The following is an 11146-nucleotide window of genomic DNA, read 5'->3' as shown; positions in this document are numbered from 1 at the left end:
AACAGCTTGGTTGAACTGTTTCAGGACTAGAATCAGCAAACTCTTCTTGTTTTTGTTTGCTAAGGTTTCTAGAGATTAAATTGGGATTCTCAAAAACAGCTGGTGGATTTGGGTCTGGATTTGACCTAGTATTATGTGTTTTCTTCTTGGGAGCTAGCTTCTAACTTGTTTTTTGGAATTTTCTGAATAAGTTCCCCAACGGAGTCGCCAATGATGTTATCACTCAGGTTGTCCCTTGGCTCCTTAAGGGATACGGCCGAGGTAACCACAAACCAATCTTTGGGCTGCAGGTCCTAGCCTACCTGCAGTCAGAGAGGGCTCTCCCTTTAAAATTTAGCTTTGTTTTGGGTTGATTTTAGGCTAGTTATGGTGTACATGGGTTTTGTTTTGATTTTGGTGGGAAGGATGATGTTTTCAAGCAGAGTTGGGATGCATAGAGTGAGAAGTTCAAACCATTGGGCATGGAGTCATGGATTAGGGCTTACTGTTGCGTTTTCTTGGTCACAAGAGGAATACAGAGCAGGATAGCTACACATAGAACAATATCAGGCTGGAATAAAGATGGAATGAAGGTCAGAGATGAAAGGCAACTAAGAATATTTCATTAGCTAACAGAGAGGGAAGGTGAATGAAAGTTTGTCTAGGAGCAGTCAAGAATTCCTAAATAACAGTCATATGTGAAAGAAACAGGGTAAACATGATCATTTAAGTATGCATATTCATAACCGTTTCTGAAGAAAACATATAGACATAACAAGAACTGAGCATAGAGTGCAGTCAAGCAAAGCCTAAGCTATTCTTCTTTCTTGCTATGTAGATGGTAACACAATGGTGATGTAAACATATATAAACTGTAAACAGAGATAAGAAAACACTTATCAAGCCATGTAGTAGCACAGGAATTTCACAGTCATTCTTTGTCAATTAAATAACACAACAGTCAGTTCTTTATCCAAAGCATTCCAGCAATCTTTGATTATAAAGTTCTCAAAATATACAGCGCAAGTCTAGAATGAGGATTATCAACCAACCAACCCTTTAAACAATGAATCAGGGTGGTTTATATAGAGAAAAAATATCCAAAAATATCTATTACAGCAGACCTTAAACAGATCCGAGGGAAATGAGTTCTTTAATCTAATCTTGTCCTGAAATTAATGCAAGAAGATATCTATTTGAGCTGTGCTGGAGGCAGCTGCATCAAAATGAGTTAATATGGTGTCCTTGGTGGCTCGGTGCAGTGTTTCTCTATAACTGTGCCTTTAATCTCTTATCTGCACCTCTAAGGCGGTTCTGCTGCTTTTTAGGTGGCTTTAATGTGCACTAATCTCGATCCGATGAGCTTTGAATGGCCTTTACTGCTTCTTTGACTTGGATGGAGGCCTTTAATGTTCACCTGCTTTGATATTGCCGATCTGATACTCTTTGCCGCTTCACTGATACTCTTTAATTTAATCTGGGCTTTATCTTTCCTCTGATACTCTTTAACACTTGAATCGGGCCACTTTCTCTCCCTTGATATGCTTGAAACTGTCAAATCGCCCCTTTTCTGCCCTTTCAAGGCAAAAATAACTGCTGCAAATGCTTTTCGTGGCCTCTAGAATGCTATCGGCGCTGGCCGATTGAATATGAACATATATGAAGAAATCTTGTCAAATAATGGCGGAGGAATGCAACCTGATAACCTTGTTGGGCTGAGGCTGGATTTTAATTTGCGTTTTTTGGGCCTGCTCTCCATTTTGAGCAATTTTTCTTAGCGCTAATCGCGCATCGAAAACTGCCTCTATTTCTCGTTTCGGGCACTCTTTGACGCGATTTTCGCCCTTTGCGCCTTTTCTGTGATGACGTCAGCATGATGCCAGCAGCGAGTCCCGGTACGGCAGGGTGACGTGGCAGTACGGCAAGGTGACAACGTGGCACAGGACACGGTGGCGGGGTAGGGACAAAGGCAGATGCGGTGGCAGCGACATGGTGCTGACGTCAGGGGCGGAGAGACAGAAGGCGGTTTGTGGTTTCATCGGACCGCCTTCTGTACGAGGGCGGTATGTGTCAGAGCCCTTCCAATGCAATAAAAGGCGAACACGCGTCCTTTGTACGACAGCAAAACCGCCGTGCCATCGGACGCTAATTGTCGGACGTCAAGGCGGCTCCGAAATCGCCGAGAGCCGTCGGATCTGGGAGGGCGGATCGGAGGGCCGACGGAGCGCGGAGCTGGCGACAGGTTAGTGTACAGGGGCCCGCCATATATTTGATTTATTTATGTGGTGGGGGGGTCAAAACTTTGGGTTTGTGGGTAATGTGGGTTTTATTTGGTTTGTGCGCCGGGGGTAGAGTTTAATCAAATAATTAAACAAAACCCGAAAATGTGAGCGAGCAGGGTAAAACATTAAGGTTTATGGGTAAGAGAGGGGAAGGGGATGGTTATTAATTTAACCAAATGCTAAATTAATTCCAGGTTTGAACGCGGAAAGGCTAATGCCAAGCCCCAAATGGACTTAGCATTTCCCCCAAACTGATGTTATAGGGCTATAGTGCCAGGGGATGGGAATATGTACATAGGGGAGCTATTTAGTGCTTTTTAGTAAGGGGAAGGGGAAATAGATAGGGATTTACATAATAATGTTAGAAGTTAATATGAAGATGACAAGAAAGCGCTAAGTTTAGAGATCTTAGGCCACTTAAAAGGGAAAAATGACTTATAGAGTGAATAAGAGTACTCCTAAGCAAAGCAAACCTTTACTTAGGCCAATGATACGACAAATGATGAAACTTAAGAGATATCAAGCAGATCTTGACCTCTTTGGGGAGGTTAGTGAATGATTTGGGGAATAAGAAGAAGGGGGAGTTAGGCATGCCTCGCTTGAGCTCCTCCAAATGAAAAACTGTCTCATAATTGTGATCTGAATAGATATAACACTTGAAAACATGAAATGGATCACATAGCTTGATTATGCAACCACAAAACTACTTACCCAGCCTACTTACCTAGCATTTTTTCTTCTTTTTGCATGGGTGCACTTAGACTTGCAGACCCTGATTGTCTTCTTTTCTTTTAACTGCCCTCCTATCTAAATGTGCCCTTATTTCTTCCAAGGGCCCAGATTAAGCAGTTGGGCTCCTTCATTTCTCTACCTAACTACTCATCTGCCAAGCTTAAGTTGTTTGGACAGATATTCATTCTCTATCTTCTAAAACAAGCAATTTAAACCTAGGGAAGCCAAGATTAAGTGGTTTGGCTTTCCCTTAACTGTAAAACTCTTCAAAAATGGTATGATTCTTCAAAATGGAACTTCTTGGAAATATGGAACCTTGCAGCATGACAAGATGACATATTTGGCATGTAAAACAGTCAATCATGAAATATGAAACCTATTGCAATAGGAGGCTAACACCTAGAAAACCCTAGAACTAGTGTTTGCTTTCCTAGACGATGGACACACCCTGCACTTGTTGGAGATTTTTGATGATGCAGATAAGTGAGTTTACCTTAGAGATCCTCAACAGTAGATTCCCCTTGTCATGCTTATTTTGTTGATGTGTGGAGCTCTTCATGAGTCCTTGCGGTTGGAGAGATACACATGGTCAAAGTCCACTGCCTCATGTTGTGGTCAAAACCCTCAAAGGTTGATGATGTGGAAAATTTTCTTTGGCCCCAAAGGATGACAATGTGACATGTATCAAGAAGCTTCCATTAAAAAAATAAATGTATGGCGGTCAAGTCATGAATACAAAGATGGAAGTGGTTAAAATAAATTTGAATAAAGTCTAAAAGTAAAAGAAGTAGTTATCATCATAAAAGAATAGTCAAAGATGGAGGTAAAGGGAATTTTAATTCATTTTGAAATTAAATAAGGTTTCATGATACATAATTATTATGGAAGGCTTTCAAATATTTCTCTTAAATTTTAATAAGATGACAAGTCAGCGCTTATGTTGCCTTCCAAATTAAATTTGGTAGGTCTCCCTGTAAACCCTAAGTCAGCTGGACTCATGTGTTTCTCCAAAACTATATAAACAAATCAATTACCTCTCCAAAAGGCAATCTAATGATGCAAAGTCTCTTTGTAATCTACCTGCCGCTAAGAAGATTGAAGTTTTTGGATTGTTGTTTTGAAATAGGGTTTAAGGGTCATCTTGGTATTCGTTGTTTCTTCTACACAAGGGCTTCATCTTGTTTTTTTTGCAAGTTTTTTTGTATCCTTCGCGGCTTGTATAGCTTTTGCACTGCAGATCTGGAATAGCGCATTCTGAACCTTCAATTCCCTGCGGCCTATAGAACAATAAAGTGTCCCAGGAAGGCGAAGTTTAGACTCTGATCTCTTTTGTTGTTCGTTGAGAGTTTGTGAATTGTTAATTTATTTTTGGGCTTATGATCAAACACTTTCATCTCACCGGTTTCTAGGCAAAGTTATGGTTGTTGTTTGTGTAATTTTTGAAGAAACCTGAGAATTCGTCTAGATCCTGTAACTTCTATCAAGCAACTAAACCCAAATATATTCCTTGTGTTCCCTGTAATGGTGAAGTTTCGTTGTAATACATTACTATTGACGCAACAATCTTGTTAACATGATGATGAAAACCTGATGCAAGCAGATTAACTATTGTGATGTATTGCATGTCACAAATCTAGTGGTGGGGCTTGTGGTCTATATAGTAATTTGCGTGGAAGTGTAAGGCCCTTATGGTTTTTGGAATCCGTGAGCATGTGGATTGCTACAACAAGAGGAGGATCACCGTGAATGTCAGTCAATATATATACCTTTGCGTGAATCTACAACGTAGTATGATTTATAACCAATGCCTGTAGCGTGGACATACCTTACGTAGTAGTTATAGTTGTTCTAAGATGCATAAGAATATATTTGTTGAAGAGATCTTGAACCTTGATGCAATGAGTTAAGGATTTGTTAGTGGTAACGATCATTTGTCTTATGTTCCTGTGTGCATTGACGACATTTTGAACACAATGGCCTTGAAGATGAGACTATAAACAATGAAGTACTCGGCCCCATCAACCGCTACTCTGTTCATACCATTTTCTCAAGAATATTTATGCCCTAAGTATGTTTGCGGTCTTGGATGATGCATTCGGCCCTCATACTGTTAATGTGCAAGCCTCACACCAATCTGGAACAAGGTTGCAAGTTTTTTGGGCACATATATCAGTGCCTTCTATGCATTTTAATGGTACGGTCTGATTGAACTCCTATACAAGATTGTATGCAGTCCGAGCTACAACAATAAAACGCTTTGACAGTATAGTTCTTTACAGTCATACTGCTCCCCATTCTAAAAAACAATCCCAAGTATGATAGAGTTGTGAAGTAAGTATCCTTGGCAGAATATGATGAGACAGTCTAACCGGCGCAGCATTCTCTGGTTGGCAGTAGTTATGGTTTGAGAATTATGGTCTTATTGTCAGCAAGTTTGACAATCTATGTGGCAGTGACTTTAACATATATGACAGTGCACTTGTTGGCTAAAATTAAGCTTCATACATAACAGTGACACTTAATGTGACAGCAGCAGCAATGGTGATGACAGTGTTTGGAATTGGGCAGTAAGCATGAGATGTTGGCTTTTGGCAACCTAATGCTTGAATAAGAACACATATGAAGATTGAATTTGTTAATGTAGTTGAGAAAAACATGCTTGGATCAGTTAACAAATGCTTGACAGCAGAAGGAGATATGTGTTAGAACCTGTAGTCAACGATAAATGACAGTATGATAGTGAACTTGACATACAGCAGTGACCTTAAATCTTGTTGCATTACAATGACCCTTACAGTGTTCTTTGACAATGATATTGTTGAATGATTATCAGCTATTAAGCTGCTAGGGTTTGTATTGATTATGGCAGTATGACTCATACAGTGACAGTGATATGAGGCAATGTTACTTGTGCCAATTAAGCAAAGTGATGAGGATGGATGACTAAATGTGCAGCGTAGATAGGAGCAGTAGAAGTTGAAGTAGATTGTAGCAGTGATTTGTGGTTGACAACAGCAGTGGCAGAGGACAGTAGAGGGAAAAGGACAACGGAGGGCAAAAGACAGCAGTGTTAGTGGTCAAATTGAAGCAGGGGCAGTTGAAGTTGGAAGTAGTTAAAAGCAGAAAAGATAGCAGCGACAGTAAGAGCAGTAAACTGCAGCAAAGGTAGTGTGGACAGTAGATAGTGAGTGTAGCAGTGGGCAGCAGTTGTGGAGCAGCAGTTATTGGTTGACTTGTTGATTGTAAGAGGGACTGAAGACTCTTTCAGACTAGGTCTGCAAATATCTTCAGAACTTGGGGAGCATTAGCTTCCTTGGGGAGTATTTTACTTCCTTCCAATTCGACTGGTAAATTGTGTAAGTAAACCATACATAATGCAAAGCTTGTTTGGACGACATATCTTGTGCATTGATCATTGATGTGATGTTTTTTATATATGTTCCATTGCTATGAATAATTGATAATAACCAATTAATTGTAAATAGTAACAAAATATTGATTCACCCCCCTTTCAGTGTTTCCAACATATACATGTGTGTGTGTGTGGGGTTTCGCTCCTCAAACTTGCAAGTGAGAGTTCAGATTTTTGGTACTAAGCTAGCCAACCCACAATATATTCATTTTAAGAAAGTAAACACATCACTTATGGGAATTGATCCTAGGTGAGGACTGTAACACTCAATCCTCCTAACCACCCAAATTAAACCCAATTCACATGTGTGAATATGTTTGTCTGTCTCTCTATATATATACATTGACTTTTTGTCAAGTCCCACTAGTACCACTGGTTGAGGACAGGCCTCGTCAGCTAGGCGACCTAAGATCAACCTCACAAGGGGTGATTGTGCCCTATGGTAGGGGGAGAAGACATGCTAAAAATATCTAGTCAATGTAGTGTTGGTGTGGCCTAGGCCGGTGTGATCCCTGGGTGACTTTGACGGCTTAGATGCCCTTGGGTCGTAGTGCCTCAAGCATCAGGGCAAGCCTAGAGAATCACAGACAACTTGAAAAACAAATATATATATATATATAGACTTTTTAATAGTGGAGAACCATACATACATATATATTGGTTCCCTATTGAAAACTTGTGGTCTTTAGAATATTATTAATGTAAGAATGTGATGGTCTATCATAGGCAGTGACCTTTCCTTCATCACAATGGAAATGAACATTTTCTTATCCTATCCTCTCAAGTACAAAAGAAATAAATGAGTAGGTGGTTTCTTACCCTTTCTAAATATGATAGAACTACAATTAGTTAAAAAGTCGTTATGCCATGGTAATTATTGATTTTTCTACCACACAACAACTCTCTTTGGGCCACAAACTTAATCAAACCCTTTTACTTTTCTAAACTAATTGTTAAACCACATTGTTTTTTCAAATTAATTTTAAACCACTCATAAAAGGCACACCCCCTTGGAATCTTCTCCATCTTGGGTTGTCAAGCATTATATTGAAGACTTTGGAAATAATATCAACTACTTTGGAAATAAATTGGCGATGTCCCACAATACTAACATAAGTCACCCTTCAAATGTGTTGGCATACTTCACGGCTTGTAACAATTTGGAGATTCTTCTTGATATCAAATTTAGAGAAAACACTATAGTGGCTATACAACACATTTGAACCCATGTTCATGCTTTAATCTTTCTTTCGATGGTGGTAAAAACATAAACTGACAATGTAATGTAGAAAAGCTACACAAAGAAAAATTGTGGTTTGGTGGCTACAACTTTGTTCCCACAATATGACATACATACTATGAATCAATGGTAGTTGTCTTATCATCTTCCGACAATGGAAAAGAGTAGACTAACAACCTAATGTGAAAGGCCTTGTCCAACTATTATATAGTTTGGTTTTTTTTGCTAGAATTTGACAATACAATTGTGGGTGAAATCATGATCTTGGGTTGTTTAAAATGTATTTTTGACAACATAATTTGATTCAACATCTTAAAAAACCCTTGAAGCACCTGAATTGTGTAGATTACACAACTCAAACTTGTGATTCTTATAAATATTTGTCGAGTTTCTCACCAAATTGGTCAGAAAATATGTATGGGCTCCTTGTATACAATCATTTAGGGCATGCGCTGAGTACAATGACCCTCATTTGGAAGTATTAATTCAGTAAGAGCCTAGTTAGTGCTTGCATGCATACTATGTTGAGCTCCTCCTTGTATGTGATTGTTTGGGGCATTACATGAATACAATGACCCTCATTCATTGATTATCCTTAATGCTTTGAATTATGCACTTAAAGCTCAAGTACTTGAAATTACACCCCATATATATTAAGAGAGTGGTTTCACCCTTCAAACTTACAAGTGAGAGTTCAAATTGTTCGTACTAAGCCAGACAACCCACAATATATTCATTTAAGAGTGTAAACACATTGCTTAGGAGATTTGATCCTAGGTGAGGACTATAACACCCAATCCTCCTAACCACCCAAATTAAACCCAATTGACATGTAGCTGTAAAAATATTATTAATATAAAAATGTGATGGTCTATCATTTGCAATAACCTTTTCCTTGATTACAATGGAAATGAATGTTTTCTTGTCCTTTCCTCTTCAACACAAAGGAATGGTTTTGAGTCGCGGCAAATAAATGAGTAGGTAGTTTCTTAACCTTTTCTCTCTAAATCTTATAGAACTACATTCAATTAAGAAGTCGTTATGCTATGACAATGATTGATTTGTGTTTATTGCACATTAGCTCTCGTTGGGTCATGTACTTAATCAAAACCTTTTACTTTTATAAAGTAATTGTCCAGCCACATTATTTTTTTTAAATACTTTTAAACCACTCATAAAAGGTACAACCCCTTGGATATTTCTAATAAACCCTCCATCATGGGTTGTCAAGCATTGTATTGAAGACTTTGGAAATTATATCAACTACTCTGGAAATAAATTGGCAATGTCCCACAATACTAACATAAGTCACCCTTCAAATGTGTTGGCATACTTCACAACTTGTAACAATCTGTAGATTCTTCTTGATAATGTGTTTAGAGAGCACACTATAGTGGTTATACAACACATTTGAATTCATGTTCATGCTTTTGTCTTTCTTCCGATGATGGTAAAATCGTATAATGACAACCTAATTTAGAAAAGCTACACATAAAGCAAAATTGTGGTTTCGTGGTTGTACTATGTTTCTACAATCTGGTATCCTATGAATCAATGGCAGTTTTCTTATTATCTCCCAACGATGGCAAAGAGTAGCTGACAGCCTAATGTGAAAGGCCTTGTCTAACTATTCTACATTTTGGCTTTTTTTTACTAGAATTTGACAATACAATTGTTGGTGAAATTGTTATCTTTGATTGTTTAAAATCTGTTTTTGACTACATAAATGGATTCACCACCCCAAAAAACCCTAGAAGCCCCTAAATTGTGTAGATTACACAACTCAAACTTGTGATTATTACAAATCTCTATCGAGTTTCTCACAAAACTGGCTAGAAAATATGCATGAGATCCTTATCGTATACAATCATTTAGGGCACTAGTTGAGTACAATGACCCTCATTTTGTCAATTCAATAAGAACCTACTTGGTGTCTACATGCATACTAGCCCGAGTCCTTATATGTGATCGTTTAGGTCATTAGATGAATACATTGACCCTCATTGTTAGATTGTCCTTGATGCCCTTAAAACTTATATATAAAATGAGAGTGGTTTAACCCCTCGAACTTGTAAGCAAAAGTTCAGATTGTTGGTAGTAAGCCAACCAGCACACAATATAGTCATTTAAGAGTGTAAACACAACACTTATGGGATTTGATCCTAGGTGAGGACTATAACACCCAATCCTCCTAACCACCCAAATTAAACCCAATTATATATGTATATATATAACAATTCCCTAATGAAAACTTGTAGCCTCAGAAATATTATTAATATAAAAATATGATGGTCTATCATATGCAATAACATTTTCCATTGCAATGGAAATGAATGTTTTCTTGTTCTTTCCTCTCAAATATAAAGGAATGGTTGGGTCGCAACAAATAAATGAGTAAGTCGTTTCTTAACCTTTCTCCTCTAAATCTGATAGAATTATATTCAATTAAGAAGTTGCAATGCCATAACAATGATTGATTTGTGTCTACCGCACAATAACTCTCTTTTGGTTGTGAACTTAATCAAACCCCTTTACTTTTCTAAAGTAATTGTTAAACCACATTACTTTTTGAAAATAATTTTAAACCACTAATAATAAGTACAACCCCTTGGAAATTTCTAATAACCCATGCATCCTAAGTTGTCAAGAGTTGCATTGAAGACTTTGGAATTAGTATCAACAACTTGTAACAATCTATAATACTAACACAAGTCACCCTCAAATGTGATGGCATACTTCACAACTTGTAACAATCTATAGATTCTTCTTGATGGTGTGTTTAGAGAACACACTCTAGTGGCTATAAAACAAATTTGAACCCATGTTCATGCTTTCGTCTTTCTTCCGATGATGGTAAAAGCATGGACTGGCAGCCTAATGTAGAAAAGCTACACAAAGCAAAATTGTGGCTTGGCGACTGCAACTATGTTACTACAACCTGACATCCTATGAATCAATGGAAGCTATCTTATTATCTTCCCACGATGGCAAAGAGTAAACTGACAACCTAATGTGAAATGTCTTGTCTAACTATTCTACATTTTGGCTATATTTGGTTGAAATTTGGCAATACAATTGTGGGTGAAATTGTGATTTTTGGTTGTTTAAAATGCATTTTTGACTGCATAAATAGATTCAACGCCTTAAAAAAAAAAACCTTAAGCGCCTTAATTGTGTAGATTACACAACTTAAACTAGTGATTCTTACAAATTTCTATCGGGTTTCTCACAAAATTGGCCAGAAAATATTCCCTGAAAATACTCCAGGCATAGAAAACTTAAGGCATTGTTGAAAAGCTAATATAAAGGAAGATTCTGGTTTTATGGCTGCAACTCTATTCATGCAATCTGACATCCTACAAATCAATGGCAGAAGTCTTACTATTCTTTTTGGACAACTTATTTTTATGGCCCCTCTAATATTTGAAGATAGTAAAGCAATCTTTAGTTAGCAACAAAATACCTTCTTTACATAATTTCAAAATTTTTAACAGAACAACT

Source organism: Pinus tabuliformis, chromosome 7 (assembly GCF_031772625.1).
Source record: "Pinus tabuliformis cultivar Carrire ecotype Pingquan chromosome 7, CPIR1, whole genome shotgun sequence".
In the NCBI taxonomy this organism is placed as follows: domain Eukaryota; kingdom Viridiplantae; phylum Streptophyta; class Pinopsida; order Pinales; family Pinaceae; genus Pinus; species Pinus tabuliformis.
The sequence above is the reverse complement of the archived record's forward strand: the minus strand, read 5'-3'. Positions refer to the sequence as shown.